Source organism: Passer domesticus, chromosome 11 (genome assembly GCF_036417665.1).
Source record: "Passer domesticus isolate bPasDom1 chromosome 11, bPasDom1.hap1, whole genome shotgun sequence".
Taxonomy (NCBI): domain Eukaryota; kingdom Metazoa; phylum Chordata; class Aves; order Passeriformes; family Passeridae; genus Passer; species Passer domesticus.
Window position 1 is genome coordinate 24,783,328 of NC_087484.1, and position 15,488 is coordinate 24,798,815.

The window sequence follows — 15,488 nt, forward strand, 5'->3', positions numbered from 1 at the left end:
GATGACACACTGGGCAGCTTTCCTGCTCCTTCCCCTGGAGGGCTTCGGCTTATTTCACACGGTTCCTGGAGTATGTGGCACCGACATTCCCCTCTCCTTCCCCTTTCCTGCCTTCATGCAGAGCATCCCCGAGCAGCAGACAGGCAGTGTGAGCTGGCCGAGCACAAGAGATGTCGCGCTGTGACAAACAAGTGCCGCGGGGCTCAGCCCCGGGTACAGCAGCGGGCACTTCACAGGGTTTCTAACGGGATCTCCTGTCCCGTCCCGTTTGGTTCCCGAGCCTTCCCAGCAGACAAGGCGCCCGCCGGCAGCCGCACGAGCCGGGCCGAGCTCCGCAGGGCCGGGACCGCCTGCGCTCGCCGGCCGCGGCCTCGCTGGGCCCCGGGCGCCGCAGGGAGCCCGCGGCTGCCCCGGACCCGGCCTCACCGCCCGGGCTCAGACACAGCTCGGGCTGCCCAAAGAGGTCCTGGCAGCAGCTGCACGCTCAGCTCGGAGCCCGCAGCTCTGCCCGCCGGCAACTCATGGCCCTCAGACCCGCTCCTGCCTCTTTGCACCTGAACCGCCTCTCACGATGTGCCCGGTCCCGATGATTTTAAGCGCGACATCAATTTTCGTAACCAAGCGTGAGCCCGGCGGGGGTGGGGGGGGAGGGCAGCTCCCGAACGTCCATGCCCGAGGCAACCAGCCCCTCCCGTCGGGGCGCCCAGGGCTTCGGTGGCCATGAGCGGATTTCTAATTCCTCTGCCCGGCCACGGGTCCCTGCTCCCCTACCCGGGAGAGACTAATTGCGGGTAAAGGCAGTCGAGGATGAAAAAACGTATTTTAACCGAGAAATAAATTAGCTCTTCTAAGAACTATTATATATATATATATATATATATATATATATATATATATGTATTAAAATTAGATATTTCTATATGTCTCAGTTAGAACACATTTCTGCATCTTCGCCTACAGCCATATAACGTATCCTTTATCTCCCGTCGGCGGAGGAACGTGTGCCCCCAAACCCGGGCTGTGTGATTTCGGTCACAGAAAGGAGGCCCGTCTATTTCGCACCCAACCCCAGAGCAGCGCCCGCCGCCCCCGGGTTCGCCGCTAACGCGCACAAACGAAACGGCGAAGGGATGAGGCCCACAAGAGAGACCTCTCCAAGGCTCCCCTCCCCGGGCAGCCCCCGGAGGCTCGCTCCGCTCAGGGCGACGCAGCAGCCGGAGCCAGCTGTGCCCCGCCGTCGGGGCCGCGCCTGCCGGGCTCCCCAGGGCCAGGGCGAGCTTCTCTCTGCCGGCCACCCATGCTGCTGCCGGCGCTCCCCCTCGCAGGCATTTCCGCGGCCAGGGCCGGTGCAGGTGTAGCAGCGCTGCCGCGTGTGTCATCACCTCCGCCAAATGGCACATTCCTCCCTTCTCACTCCTAAGCCAGGCGCGTAGCTCTTTGGCAGGGCTCGCTCGCTAGCAGAGGACATTTGACATGCGAGGGTCTGGTTTGGTTTTTTTGACAGCCCCACCAAGGGGATTTCGGATGAACACCGAAGCTCAGCCCAGCGCTGGGAGCGGCGGTCGGGCCGAGTAGCAAAGGTGAGCGCGCAGCCCCGTGTGCGGCTACTTGAACGTTTGACACCAGGGCAGGTCGGGCTCTCCCCTCTCCCGTCTCCTAATTAAGCCCTTTTTGGGACATGAAACAACTACCTGAAAACGCAGGAACACGCCCCTGGCAGCTGTACGCTGTAGCTGCTGTTAAGCGGAGAGCTGAGGGCTTATCGGCACCCACAGAAAAGCCGCAGCGAGGGGAATGCAAGTAACGGGGACGGGCAGCGAGCGGAGAGCCCTTTCGGGAGAAGGAGCAGGGATCCCAGCACGGCCCCGGGAGCGGCCCGATCCGCCGGTGCCCCCGGCTGAGGCCGCGCCCCGCCCGCCGCTCCCGGGGCCGCGCAGCGCACGGACAGACCCGGAGCCGGCGGGAGCAGAAGGAGCCGGCGGAGCCGCTCCCGGGCCGGTCCTGCTGCCGCTCGCCGGGACAGGGGAAACAGGAGGGGAATTAGCAGTGGAGGGGGCTCACGGCGCCGTGCCCTTGCCCGTGTCTGCTGCGGCGGGGAAGGGGCTCTCGCTTTCTGCACACGAGGGTAGAACAGCCCCGGCCACAGCCCGGCCCCGGTGCGGGAAGCCGGGAGGAAGGCGGGCAGAGCGGGACTCAGTCCCGGCCACGCAACCCCGCTGAGAGAGGCGACCCGAGAGGTGCTGCAAGCCGGGGCTTCGCCGCTACCGAGCCGGACCAGGTTTCCCTTGCCGAACAGAGCCCGGGAGCCGCCGCCGCGGCCCCGGTGCGATTTCCCCGCTGCGCAGCGCTGAGCCCGTTCGCAGCGGGAGCGCCGAGCGGAGCGGGGCACGGCGAGCGGCGGGGGCTCCGCCGCGGGGACACGGGGCACGCTGCCACCCCCACGTCTGGCCCCGGCAGCCTGGACAAGGATTCCCACGAAAGCCGTGCTTCAGCTGAAGCGCTGATAAGACCCGAGCAGCCAGAGTGGTTTGGGTTTTCTTCTCTACTCACCCTCTGCAGGCAGCAGAACCTGGAAAGTCTGGGGTCGGTTTGTTTGGAAATGCGGCAGCCTTCCTCTCCCAAAGTTTTTTTTTGTTTTTTTCCCCCCCTTTTCTCTTGGCGAGAAAAGCTGTCTCCGGCGGGGAGCGCCGGCCCGCCTCTGGCTCGGAGAGCCCCGCTCCCGTTCGGCCAGCGCAGCCCGCCTGGAGGCGCCGGGGCAGGACTCTCGCCTCCCGCAGCGACACCCGTTCGGGGACAGGCACAGAGCCCCGGTGTCAGTCCTGCGGCTCGTACTCCGTTCTGCTGCCCCGCCGCTCCCCGGCTCCGGGGACGGACCCGCGGCCGGTGCCTCGTCAGGACGCGCCTTTCGGGTCTCTCGAGCCCGCAGCGTCTGGGGCCGTACCGGCATCATCCGCACTCATTCCGTTCACGGAGCAGCCGCACGGACACGGATGTAAATGCGGCCCCAGGCGCGCCCTGTTCCGAGTCCCGTGTCCCCGAGGACAGGGATCCGCGGCGGAGCGGGGCTCCGGGAGCCGGGGAGGGCCGGGCGCTCTCGGTCCCCGCTCCGTCCCCCCAGCAGTTCTCCTTCCCTCGGCACAGTCCGCAAAGCGGCCGGGACAGGGCAGTCACCATGCTGCCGTTTCAAGTATTCCTAGTTTATTCCTTTTTTTTTTCCTTCTCCCCCCCCCCATTTTTTTAAAATATTGTTTTTCCAGGTACTACTGGTCTTTAAGATTGTGGAGAATGGTTCCACATAATAAACCCAGAAAAAGTATTGTAGATGTTAAACGCGGCGTGCGCGGCTCTGTCTCGCACCACGGCGCTCATGAGAGTAAACGAAATGTACTGCGGGAAATAAAATATTCTGGCCTCAGTGCAAATTCAGCCGATTTAATCTGTTAAAAGGCTGGGACGGGGGCGTTTTCCTGCGGTACCGAGCGCAGGAGCTCCGTGTCCGCTCGTGCCCGGGACGCGGCTGCTCCGGTGCCGCCGGCAGCTCGGGCCGGGCCGCGGCCGCCCCGCTTCCTTCCCGAACCCGCTGCGCTCCCTTTTAAATTACACCAGGCAGGGCTCGAACCTGGGGGTGCTTTTTTCGGCACAGCACTGACTACCAGGAGTAAAACCTTTGCAATTTCAGCGTAACCATGATGTGAGACGAAACTGAGTGCGTGTCACTGCCTTTAGACCCTAAACTCTGCCTTGGAAAAGCTTGCATTTTCAAAACCTCACCTCTCACTTGGCCTGCAAATCATCTCACTCATCTAGGGACACCACAAACACACACAATTCCACTTTCCCCTCTGTTTAGGATTCCCAGCAGCACAGTCCCAAACATTTCATAAATGCTCTTTAATTACATTACTCAGCGTGTGACGCCAGAAGAAGGAAATATTCACCTGGAAAGTGTCTTCTTCTGCATGAATGAGTCTCATTGTCAAAACCTTGAGCCTATATGTTTTGCAGTGGAGAATTTAGTTTCTCATTTATACTGTACAGCTAAAAATTTTGGTAGCTTCAGGCTTGTTTTTACAAGCTCCCAGCTGTACAAGGATTTCTGTTTTTACAGGAAAAACTAAGCAATCATAGACCACGATGGCTGTACATCCATAATGTGAGCTTCATGAGGAACAGAGCAACTTTATTATGATCTGGACTGAAATCACATTGAATAAAAGTCCATCTAACAGAGCCTGAGGGGAAGAGTCAGAAATGGGCTCAATTCTCTACCAAATCCAATGCGAGTGAAAGGTTTTAGGATCTGGAGAGTAGATTTCCCTGTTCAGCTGATACTCTGAAGATATTTTCATGTTCCCATTTAGTTTTGAGTCTGTTCCTTTTGCCTCGATATCAAAGAAATGTATCTCACGAGAAAAGACCAGCCCCAGCCCTTTTCCCTTATCTATTCCTGCTTCCCATCTCTCCTCGGCTCTTCTTCTGTAGCCTGAGCCCGAGTCTTCACTACAATATATTTGTTTATGCTTAGAGAACAGGCCAAGAGGAAAACAAACTCTCTATTTCACCCCAGCATTTGGTAGTTCCTTTCTTTCATCTGAAAACACAGCCTGATCCAGGAAGGTTCTTGAATTCACACAACCGGTTACACGATGAAATGCAAACAGTTTCTTGTGGTATTAAATGGCAGCCCGCAGCAGAGTTCAGGTTGGCTGTTATGGATTCGCCAGTTAGGGCTCTGCAGGATAATCCTGTGCTGCTGCCATCCTGCAGTTTGTGGCCTACAGCAACGCTGCCGAATGCTGCAAATAAAAACAAACAAGGCAGCCTCTGCTTTTTAGACAGGGTAGAAATTATGTCTTTTTAGGAAGCTCGAAGCAAAGATCGTTTGTTTCAGTCTGACAACTTCCAAAGCAAGCTGCTCTTTCTAGCACTTCAAAATTGGTGCTTATTTTTCTACAAAGCATGGGAAAGGGGAAATAAAAAGAGGGATAAAAAACCCAAACCATACAAGTCCACTCATGTCCAGATCACCCCGAAGTTGTAAATTAATAGCATTGTACAACAAAATTAGAGCCAAAGCAGGCGTCTCCCACTGTTGCTGCAGAGATACATGGCTTAACAGACCATTTTTAGGTAAGAAAAAAATTCTGGGTGCTTGTTTAGACCATTTGAAAATTGCTTTGTTAAATATTGAAGCAAGGAAAATTATACAAATTTCAGATTTTTTGAAAAAACGAGAATTCAAGAAAAATTCTCTTTTCTTCCAACCAATGTACAGACATCAATGTAAATTTGTTTTCTATTACTTCTCTCAGAATGTGGGGCCCAAACTGTAGCCATGATGAATTTATATAATCTCTCTGAATTTATATAATCACCCAAATCTGTTTTCATAAAGGATCTGTTACTACAGTGAAGCAACAATGTTTGAAAAGCTCATTCAAGGTAGAAGCTGAAATGCCTAAATTGAGGAGACAAAGATGCACGGACACAGTGTAACAATGTCACTGGATGTTAGTGATGGGAGAAGAGCGATACCTGGCAGCTCCTTGCTGACAAAGGCCCTTTTGCAGCCAGTGGTTCTGGCAAAGCTGCTCCTGTCTGGGGACCCCGCATCTCAGCCTTGGCTCCGGTCAGCTCTGGCACTGGGCTCTTGCTGGGAGCCCTTTGCTCAGGGAGGTTTTGGGGATGCTCCTGCTCAGTCTGGTGCAGAGGCTCCCAGTCCCAGGGCAGAGCTGGCCAGCTGGGGACATGCTGGCACATGTCTGCAGCTCCGCAGCTTTCAGTCTGAGCGAGCAGCCCGTGCTGACTCACTCCCACCGCTGAACGCGGGCAGCGTGTCCTGGACTGAGAATTCCACTTTTGTCTTTAGCAGCTCCTCGAGAATTTGTGCGAGGCATGGTCAGGGCTTTCTGTCCACTCTCTGCAGGCTCCTGCAGAGGAGGTGCTGCCCTGGGAGAAAGCCAGCCAGACACAGCCACGTGCTGTAAAATCCACGTGTGTACTCAGACTACATTATGACCACGTAAGTCATGCTCCTTTTCCATTTCTGAGCAATGCAGAAGCAATTGAACTGGGTTAAAGCTAAGTAGTCCTGTTCCAGGTCTTCCAGAACTTGCAGAAGGGGCTGTATCAGCCAGGAACAGGGTGCTTTTGTTTTAAATAATCTGTCCACATCTGGAATGTGTGTATATATTACCTACCCAAACGATTTGTGAATAACTCTGTACACACAAGCTTCTCCCCTTGCTCAACAGAAGCCCTGGCTGCAGCACCCAGGGAATGCCCTGCCACATCCAGAGGCAGAATTATGTGAGGGAGGGCTGCCATGCCCTGCAAAGAGCACCTTCCTCCCCTTGAAAACCTGAAGGGTTCAGGAGGAGCACGTGCCATGAGCTGCATCTGTAAATCTATTCTTTTGCCCAAGCTCCCCATCAGAGGGGTGCTCCTAACTCTAGCTGTGTCTCTCCCAATACAAGCTGCACTTTAAAACAGTTAGAAATTTGTTTCCTTTGAAATGTAACTCCCGTGCTTCAACAAAGATGGTAAGATTGCAAGATAATTAACTAGGTTTGATGTGACAACAAATCTGTTTTGCTGGATCAAACCACATGCCATCTCTAGAGAACCAGGTTAAAAGTGACGGAAGCAATTCTCGTCTTTCTGGAGGAAAAGAGCTAAGCCTTAGCCAAAGTCAGCTTCAGATGACATACAGTCTGCCCCCCAAAACCTGAATGCATAACCTGAAAGCACACACTTACTGGATGGAGCAGTGCCAGTGGAGGGTGGACCTGATCCTCAGACACTTTTTAGGTCCCTGCATTGTCCCAGCCAACCAGTGGGCTTGGAAGCACAATGCGAACAAAAAGACTAAATTTCCCTTCATAGCAAGAACAGAAACTTTGAAGAAGCTGAATATTTCAATTTAAGCTTGGCCACCTAAATTCTAGTTGATTTTTGTCTGTACAATCACCTCGAGGTCTTTTAGTTTATCTCCATCTTGTTCTGACCTTCTGAGTATGCAAACCTGAACTGGCAATGTATAAAACATGGAATTTGCATGACATTTCCAGCTTGTCCTGCTTTTGACCTGGCCAGAAACAGCAGATCAGAGCTGCTTGCAGTTTTCCAGCGTTTCTCCTCTTGGTCACAATTCAGAGCAGGGAAATGCAGAGCAGAGCAGACCAAACAAAAAAAATAATTAACCCAACTTTCTTAGACTCTCAGAGGGGACTTGGTTCAAATCCAGTTGAAATGTAGATGAAAGTTCAGCCTGCTCATTTTATTACAGTTTGTTTACTTACATATAATTTAATTTCAATTTGTTTTCCTTTTTTCATCCAGTTTGTAGCTATCCCTTGCAACAAATAAAAGAGAGACCCATTATGAGAATAGCTGCCAGGAGAAGTTAAGCTCTGTATCTGTCTTCATGTACCTAGTGCCATAGGTGTTTCATACAAAGCATGAAAGAACATTATTTCCACAGAAAAGCATGTGCTACATGGCTGAATACTGTGTTGAGCCAGTTCTGTTTGATGGCTTCATGTGGGGCTGAACTCTGGCACTGCCCACTGAATGTGGAAGCAGGTATTGCACTGAATGCATGTTAAAGTCTCCAGCAGGTATTTGGAATAACTGTTCAAAAATTAAAATGTATTATTCTCCTGTGGTTCATTTTTAATGGACAGGGCGCAACAGTTGGATGTTTTAAAACTCTGATTTTAGCTGACTTCAGTCCATGGCAGAGGAAATGAAGGGCTTTGGCTGTTTCGTTTTCAGAAGGCTTTTGCCTTGTCTTACCCTCCAGCCAGGAGAGCTGGGCTCAGCCTCACCTGATAAGTTCATGAATCAACAGCTACAACTCTTATAGTTGATGCTGTGACTGGAGTATTATACAGAGTTTAAGCAGCATGTCACTCACCTTTTGGGCAATTCAAGTGTTTTACAAAGAGCATCATTGCTGGAAGGCATAAAACAAAGCTTTACTTGCTATTGGATCCTCCATCAGTCATTTCATGTCACATTTTACACATGTGGTTTCTCAGAATTAGGTAATGCACAGGATCTTTAAACACATCTGGGAGCTCATGTTCTAAATCCTGGCTGTGATTGCTGATGTCACACACCTCACTTGGAAAATGTGACAGGGCTTGACAATAAGAAGCATTAAAACAATGAATGAAGGCCACTTCAGCAGAGATTTTCAAGGGAGACATTGTGACATTGAAAAAAAAAAACCCTCTAAAAAGAAAGAGAGAGGCAGCAGTCATTTAATGCTACAAGCCCTGGAGAAAAGTTCCTGAGCACCAGCCCAGGAGCAGCCCCTGTGACCCCAGAGAGGCTGTAAAGAGCTGTGTCCCTGCTCCTGATTGTGGGATGACTGCAAAGGGATAGAAATGCTTTCAAACAGGCTTTCAGAATAATGCAGAGCTACATTTTGGCTATTTTGAAGCTGAAAAGGAATTTCCCTCTTGATCTGGAGGGGAGCAGGATTTCCCCTACTGTTTAAAAGCCCTCATAATGAAAAGGTACTTTTCTGTTTCAGTTCTTGCTGTTGGTGAGGTGTTAATCCAGCACTGTCATGGCCTTGCAGCTATTTTGCACACTTGCTGGGAATGAAGAAAAGGAGAAACTACAGTTTATGACCTATTTAAAGCCTGTTTGTTCTAATAAAATATACATTTACAAACCAAGATTTTACAGCCACTTCTGGGATAGAAAATGGAAAAAAAAGCCATCTCTCTTTTCTTGCTCAAGTGTCTATGCATAGAGTCTTGCCTGCCTCAGAGATTTATTACCTTAAAAATACCTATATGGAGGGACTAATGTGGGGGATAACCCCATAACTCATTGATTCATGAAGCTGGTGTAAATATATATTTTGAAAAACCATTTGTTAGGAGGCTCCTCCTTTTTCAGAGATACTGTTAGATTTTCTGGAAACCGGCAAAGAACTTTTTTTTTTGAAGGAAAAAAAAGTGTGGTTGTATAAATGATTATTTTCTGCTGAATAATGTATAAAAAAACCCCAGCCTGGCTTCAGTTTTTCACTAGAAATACTGTCAATTTTTGGCAAAAATCAAACTACTACTAACTACTCCTTTGGGCACAGGTGAGCTTCTTGTTTAAAACAATTTTGATAAGAGATTTCTGATTAGTACTGCACTGGGTCTCTGAAATGTCCGGCTGAAATGTACCTGGGGCAGGAGCCGGGGCTGGGAGCTGGGTTTGAGTGAGGCAGAGGAGATTTGCTTGTCCCTCACTGCCAGGGAACACCTCTGCTCCTTCACATCCCTGCCAGAAACCAACCTCTACTGAAAATGCTTCAGGGAAGCTTTCAATCAGCAGCAAGTTTTGCTGCTATCAAACTGACAGAGTCTTTTCAGAGGTCGGTTTAGTGTTTTAAAAGTGATGCTGTTGTGCAGCAGCTCCTGCTGTGGTACCTACAGTTGTTGGCTGGAGGGATGGAGGCTGCTCCTGTCTTACAGAATTTGGAACTGTGAATGACTGGGTGCTCACGGTGCAGGTAGTGGCATTATTCAGCTACACTGCTTCCTCTCAGTCTCAGGTGTCTGAACACTGGCACAAAAGCCCTTTATCAGGACCATATGCCCACCACATGATGGCCACCACATCACCACAGCCCTGATTAGATAAAAAAGAAAGGAAAAATGGAGCTAATGTAGTTTTTTCTGTACGGTGATAACTATAGTCCATGGATAGAACTGGTGTTTGTATGGCTGAAATCAGCTTACTTTGTGCATCTCTTCCATAAAACAATTGTAATAAAAGATTCTTAAGGGCAGGGTGGCTTGTTCCCTCTTACCACCTTGAATCAATAATGAGCCACCAGGTTCTCCCACCCTCCTTCCCCTTTCTCTCAAATTTAATTTCTCAAGCCCCATCCTGCAGGGCTGCAAGGCCTGCTTCAGTTCTTGAGTGGCTGTGTTAGTCAAACACACAGCAGATGTCAGTGCGTTACAAAACTTGGTCTGAGAATGAAAAAAGAAGTTACAAGTGAGAAAGTTAAAGGGGAAAGCAAAAATGCAGGAACTGGAAAGCTCTGGAGCTGTGGAGGAGGTCACCGCTCGTGTTTGACACATCTTGTTAACCACTAACACTGGCAGCATTTCTGCAATTTTCCAGCCTCTCCTGTTGAACCCGTCTAAAGCTCTTAAATCTCTCACCCACCCAGCTTTCCTGGGAAGCACAGCACAAGCTTCCCAGCTGGTTTGGGAAAGTGATGCCTGAGTATTCTTTCCCCTTTTGCACGATTCAGCCCGTGGAAGCACAGCAGAGAGTGGAACAAACTGAAAGCATCTCTGCTACTCGCTGCTCCTGAAACCAGAGATTCTCTCCCTGCGTTAGGAAAGTCATCCCTAAGCAAAATATTTCCCTGGCCGGGGTGTCAGGACTGAACCAGAGGTGGGTCATGGAGAGTCAAGCCACGCATACCCTAAAGCAGACCTCGGTCCTCCCGGCTTCGCTGGGGTGCAGCAATCCAGGAACAAAAGAGAGATCCAGTTAAAGGCTCCCTTGTTTCCCCAGAAAGGAGAGCGCCCTGGAAAAATAAACAGCAGCTCCCCTGGCCTCCAGAGAGAGCTGCGGGAGTGTGGAGGGACCTCGGGCCGTAAGGCCACTCTCAGGAAGCCCAGCACACACACCTCAGCCGGGGCGGCCTCACTCTGTGCAGGGAGCTTGTCCGCAGGACACGGAGCACCGTGTGCCGTGCGGAGCCGCGGGCCCGGCAGGACACGGGGACACGGCAGGGACACGGGGACACGGCTCCGGCAGGGACACGGGGACACGGCAGGGACACGGGGACACCGCTCCGGCAGGGACAGGGGGACACCGCTCCGGCAGGGACAGAGGGACACGGCAGGGACAGGGGGACACAGCTCCGGCAGGGACACGGGGACACGGCAGGGATAGGGGGACACAGCTCCGGCAGGGACACGGGGACACCGCTCCGGCAGGGATAGGGGGACACGGCTCCGGCAGGGACACGGGGACACCGCTCCGGCAGGGACAGAGGGACACGGCAGGGACAGGGGGACACAGCTCCGGCAGGGACACGGGGACACCGCTCCGGCAGGGACAGGGGGACACCGCTCCGGCAGGGACAGAGGGACACGGCTCCGGCAGGGACACGGGGACAGGGCTCCGGCAGGGACACGGGGACACGGCAGGGACACGGGGACACAGCTCCGGCAGGGACAGGGGGACACGGCTCCGGCAGGGACACAGCTCCTGCAGGGACAGAGGGACACAGGGACACAGGGACACAGGGACACAGGGACACAGCTCCTGCAGCTCCTGCCTGCACACAGCTCCTGCAGGGACACAGCTCCTGCAGGGACACGGCTCCGGCAGGGACACAGGGACACAGCTCCTGCAGCTCCTATCCAGGAAACTGCCCAGGGCTGGCTTTGTTCCTGGAGAAGTAAAGCAGAATGTTTATCTTTCTTATCTCAGATAGGAAACCTATGGGAAATGCTGTGCCATATTCTCCACTGTTCTCCTGTCATATAATTATAATGCATTGCACAAAGCAAAATCTTTTGGAAAATCAACAGGGTAATAAGACAATCGCCTATTAGAAGGCACTTTTCTTTCCAAATTTTACAGGGCTCATGTGAGTAGCCATTGGTACAAAAACAAAAGATGAGCTAAATGTTTATGTCAGGAAAACACAACGCACCCCGAGTGTCTCATGGCATTAGGAGAGTAATTGTTACACAAGACAAATTTCTTTTCCCCAGATAACAAACCTAGGCCAGATTTTTTTCAGACTTCAAAGAAAGAACACAGTAGGGTCTTTGCACTGCCAAATGGCTAAGTGAAATAAAAAATTGTGATTTTGCCATTAAATACTTGATATCAATTCAAGAGGATTTTTTTTTTTAACAGTGATGCTAATACATTCTATACTGGAAAAGGATAAATTAGAATTTCAAAGGCTGTAAGCAGTCACTGGACAAGGAACCGTGCACAAAAAGCTTCACCACAATGCAGCATTTCCAATCCCAAACCCTGCTAGGATATATTCTACGTGTTAGTAAGGCCAGCATAGATTATACTGAACCAGCATCTAATGCCTTCCATTCTGCTGACAGAATTTTCCCTTGAAGATTTACTACAAAGCTCACAGCATTCCTCTAAATTCCACTGCTTTAGATTAAAAAAAGGCTCTGAACTAATTGGGAAGGCTGACATAACATCTCTAAGGAACTTTCATTTTTTTAGGGAAATGCTTAATGAAAATTTGATGAAGGGGATACTGAGACTATGCAAGCAGTTCCAACAACACAGTCACTGCAGATTTTGAGGAAGAGTTAGATAGGAAGCCAGACTAGATAGGAACCAAAGTCCTTTGGAGGAAAGTAAGATCCTCACTGGTTTCCATTTCTGCAGCATGTACTCCTCAGAACTGCCTACAGACACACACTCAGGAAATTATACTGAATTAGTGTTTAAAGTGGATTAATTAATTGGCCTCAGCCTCCAACTTATTCACAACAAAAAGCTTTTGGGTTAACTAAGTTAAAAGCTGTTTAGGGTACTCAAATTCTGAAAGGAATTTCTACACAGGAGTTTAGTCCTGCTAAAGTAATTTGCTTTAAATTCACATCTTCACTTAATTTGTTGAGGTATTTTTAAGTCTTTCTATGTAAATGGGTGCTACAGCAACACAGAAGAGTGTTTGGGTAAGTAAATTTGTCATTTTAAAAGTAAACAAAGAAAATGTTTAATTTCAGCAAGGGTTCCAGGATCATTTCATGAGGGTTCTACGAGCAGTCTCTGAGAATGCGCTGCTTTTTGAAGCACATGAAGAACAGCAGCAGTAAACTTCTGACATCAGTGCTCTCTGCAGGTATTTGGCCCCCAGTATAACACTTGAAACTCTTTGCATGTATTCCAGGCTTTTCAGTAGTTTAAATGAAACTGAATGATGTCACCCAAAGAATGAAAGTAATAATGAAATAATAAAAGATAAAAATAATGAGGGTAAAGTAAGGTGCAGCTCATGGGGGCACGGGGAGCAGGGCAGGTCAGCCCTGCCTGATGTCCACTGGGGCCATAACATGGACATTTTCCTCCTGGCTGTCTGCAGCCAGTTTCATAGGAAAACAGCCTTGGTATGGATCCTTCAGCAGTTACCAAAGTTTGCTGAATTCACTGTTATCAGCCAGTTATGTTGTGGATGAAATTCTTATTTTCTAGAAAAATACATCTCTTGTGGCTTCTTCTTTCAGTTGCTTCAAAGGAAATGATTTGTGTTGATCCGTGTGCAGCTGCCTTCAAGTTTAGGTGGTTTGTAACACCTCACCTTGACAGGAGCACCCTCAAGATGTGATTTTAACTTTATATTCCTTCTTGTGGAGCTGTTATCCATGTCTAGAGACAGCCACCCAGAGAAAGCAGCAGGGGAGATGTTGCTCCCTAACTGAGCTCATTTCCCACTCTCCCCTACAGAGTGCAGGTGCAGTGCCCTTCATTTGCTGTCACTGCTGGCCTGGGTGCTGTGGGCCATCCTTGCTCTGCCACCCTGGGCCATAACCTGATCTAAACCAGGATTCGGCACCCTACTCCCACTGGAAGAAAGCTCCTCAAAAAGATGCACAATTTTCCTGTGAGTTTCTAACACTATTGTTTATTACTTTTCAGTGGTTAAAAGAGGAGATAATCCAGATTTACATTCTCTGGGAACAGGCTCAGAAACAGGCAGCCAGCCCGTGAGTGATACCCTGCTGCCACTGCACTCCCCTGCATTTACAGCACAGTCCAGGGAGCTGCAAAAGAACAACCTCCATGCCATTATTAGATTTCATCTACATATTAGGTTTCCTCTGCCTATGCCTCGTTTGAGAACAGGGCTACAGACAGACACCCCAGCCCTGGAATAAATAATTAATAACAACAGAAAAGGTTTGTCCCAGAGCCTGAACCTCTCAGTCAGAAGAGCTGTAGTTACTACACAGTTTAATATGTGAAGGAGGAACTTGACACACAGAAAGTCATCTTTAACTGGCTGTGTTTTCCAGTTGGATAAGCTTTTTAAAAAGAACATAAGCAGAACTAGAAGCCAGAAGAAAAGGTGTGCCACATTTCCTGGATATTCCGTACTCTATAGATTTCACTGGAGCCTTTAAAGCAGTATTGGGACAAACGAAAACAAGAGTTTCTGTGGGTTAAACATCAATGTAAAATTTCTTTTATCTCAAATAAATTTAAACTGGTCAAAAGCTCCTTAAAATATAACAAAAAAATATTACGGAGATGTTATTTGTTGCTTATTTTTGCTTTATAACAAAACCAGCATTTGCTGCCTGTCAGCGCTGTGTATACAACCTGGGTTGAGGAATATGGAAAACAGAAGCACTGGATTTCTTTGCTGCCAGCTGAACTCCTACTCAAACAAGGGATTCATTACAAAGTTGTGTTCAGTGGGTGTTAAACAAGTGAGTGGAAGCAAGCAAACATTGCAATTTGTGTGACACTCACAGTGCAGCACAGAACAGCACAAGGGGGAAAAGGCTGCAGAGCCCCTAACCCCAAACCCCAGAGCAGGCTGAGTTCTGTGTGCTCCATCTGAGGAGGGTTTGGGGCTCTGTGAGCTGGGTCTGGGGCTTTGTCAGGCACACAGATCTCTTGCCCAGGCATGCTAGGACCAGGACTGGCAGCACTGAGTACTGAAATGTCACTCACAGTGGAACAGAAATTGTTTGTAAGGATTGACACAGCTCCTGCTGCCAGAGTTTCAGGTAAGGACAGGAGCTAAAACGAGCTCCTCTGCCCCACAGCCAGCCCCTGCAGCCCCCCACAGCAGCCAGCCAAGCTGGGAGCACAGCTCACTGCACTGGCATTAAACCCTGGCACATCACTTGGCTCCCCTGGCCTTTTACAAGGACAAGTTTCCCTTTCCACCAAGAAAGAGCGAGCTCAGCTTCACAAAAGCAAGTAGAAATTTCCTGCTGGCTTCACAAAGTCTGGATTTAGTAGCAACTAATATTAAATATTAAATATTAATATTAAATACTTAATATTAAAATAAATTACTCTATCTACAAAAGTCACAGCTCAGAATAATTTTCTGAAGTGCAGGAGTTCCATGCATGCAAGAGCCCAATCAGATACTTACAAGGATGTATGACAGCTGCTGTGAAAAGGCTGGATTTTTAGATTTTGTTTTAAGAAATATCAGTGCCACAAAACTATTTCCTTCTAAAGAGGATATTAAAAAAAACCAACAACAACAACAACAACAAAAAACCTAACTAAAATTGGAGCTAAGTACTATTTGGAGTAATTAAATTTATGCATAAATATCAGTAAGACATTTAAAAGCCAAAATTATCAGATATTTCCTATTGAGAAATATAATACACAACACTAAATTAAGAGATATCTGACATTCACATGCATATAACAGAGGTATTCAGCACCAGTTTTTCTTGACTCCATTATTGCTAGAGGGAGAAAAAAATCAT

General features: G+C 49.2%; 1 protein-coding gene and 1 long non-coding RNA gene across 7 annotated transcripts in view; one reads left to right on the forward strand and one right to left on the reverse strand.

Annotated features, from left to right (window-relative positions):
• Positions 1–15,488, reverse strand: part of FOXL2 (forkhead box L2) — a 160,346-nt gene that overhangs the window by 15,435 nt on the left and 129,423 nt on the right. Inside the window, exon 1 of one of the 5 annotated variants that reach the window (XR_010345768.1) lies at positions 2,551–2,691. The exons of 3 other annotated variants lie outside the window; for them this stretch is intronic. The gene's annotated coding sequence lies outside the window, so the exon portion shown is untranslated. Of the gene's footprint in view, positions 1–1,691; positions 1,843–2,550; positions 2,692–15,488 lie in introns of those variants that run through there. One more of the 5 variants, XR_010345772.1, reaches the window with a different exon arrangement.
• Positions 1,348–14,522, forward strand: LOC135278237 (uncharacterized). Of its 2 annotated transcripts, XR_010345777.1 has the most exons (4): positions 1,348–1,580; positions 5,927–6,022; positions 12,756–12,871; positions 13,666–14,522. It is a non-coding gene; the product is annotated as an uncharacterized LOC135278237 (long non-coding RNA). The 2 variants fall into 2 exon arrangements; XR_010345776.1 differs by lacking the exon at positions 5,927–6,022.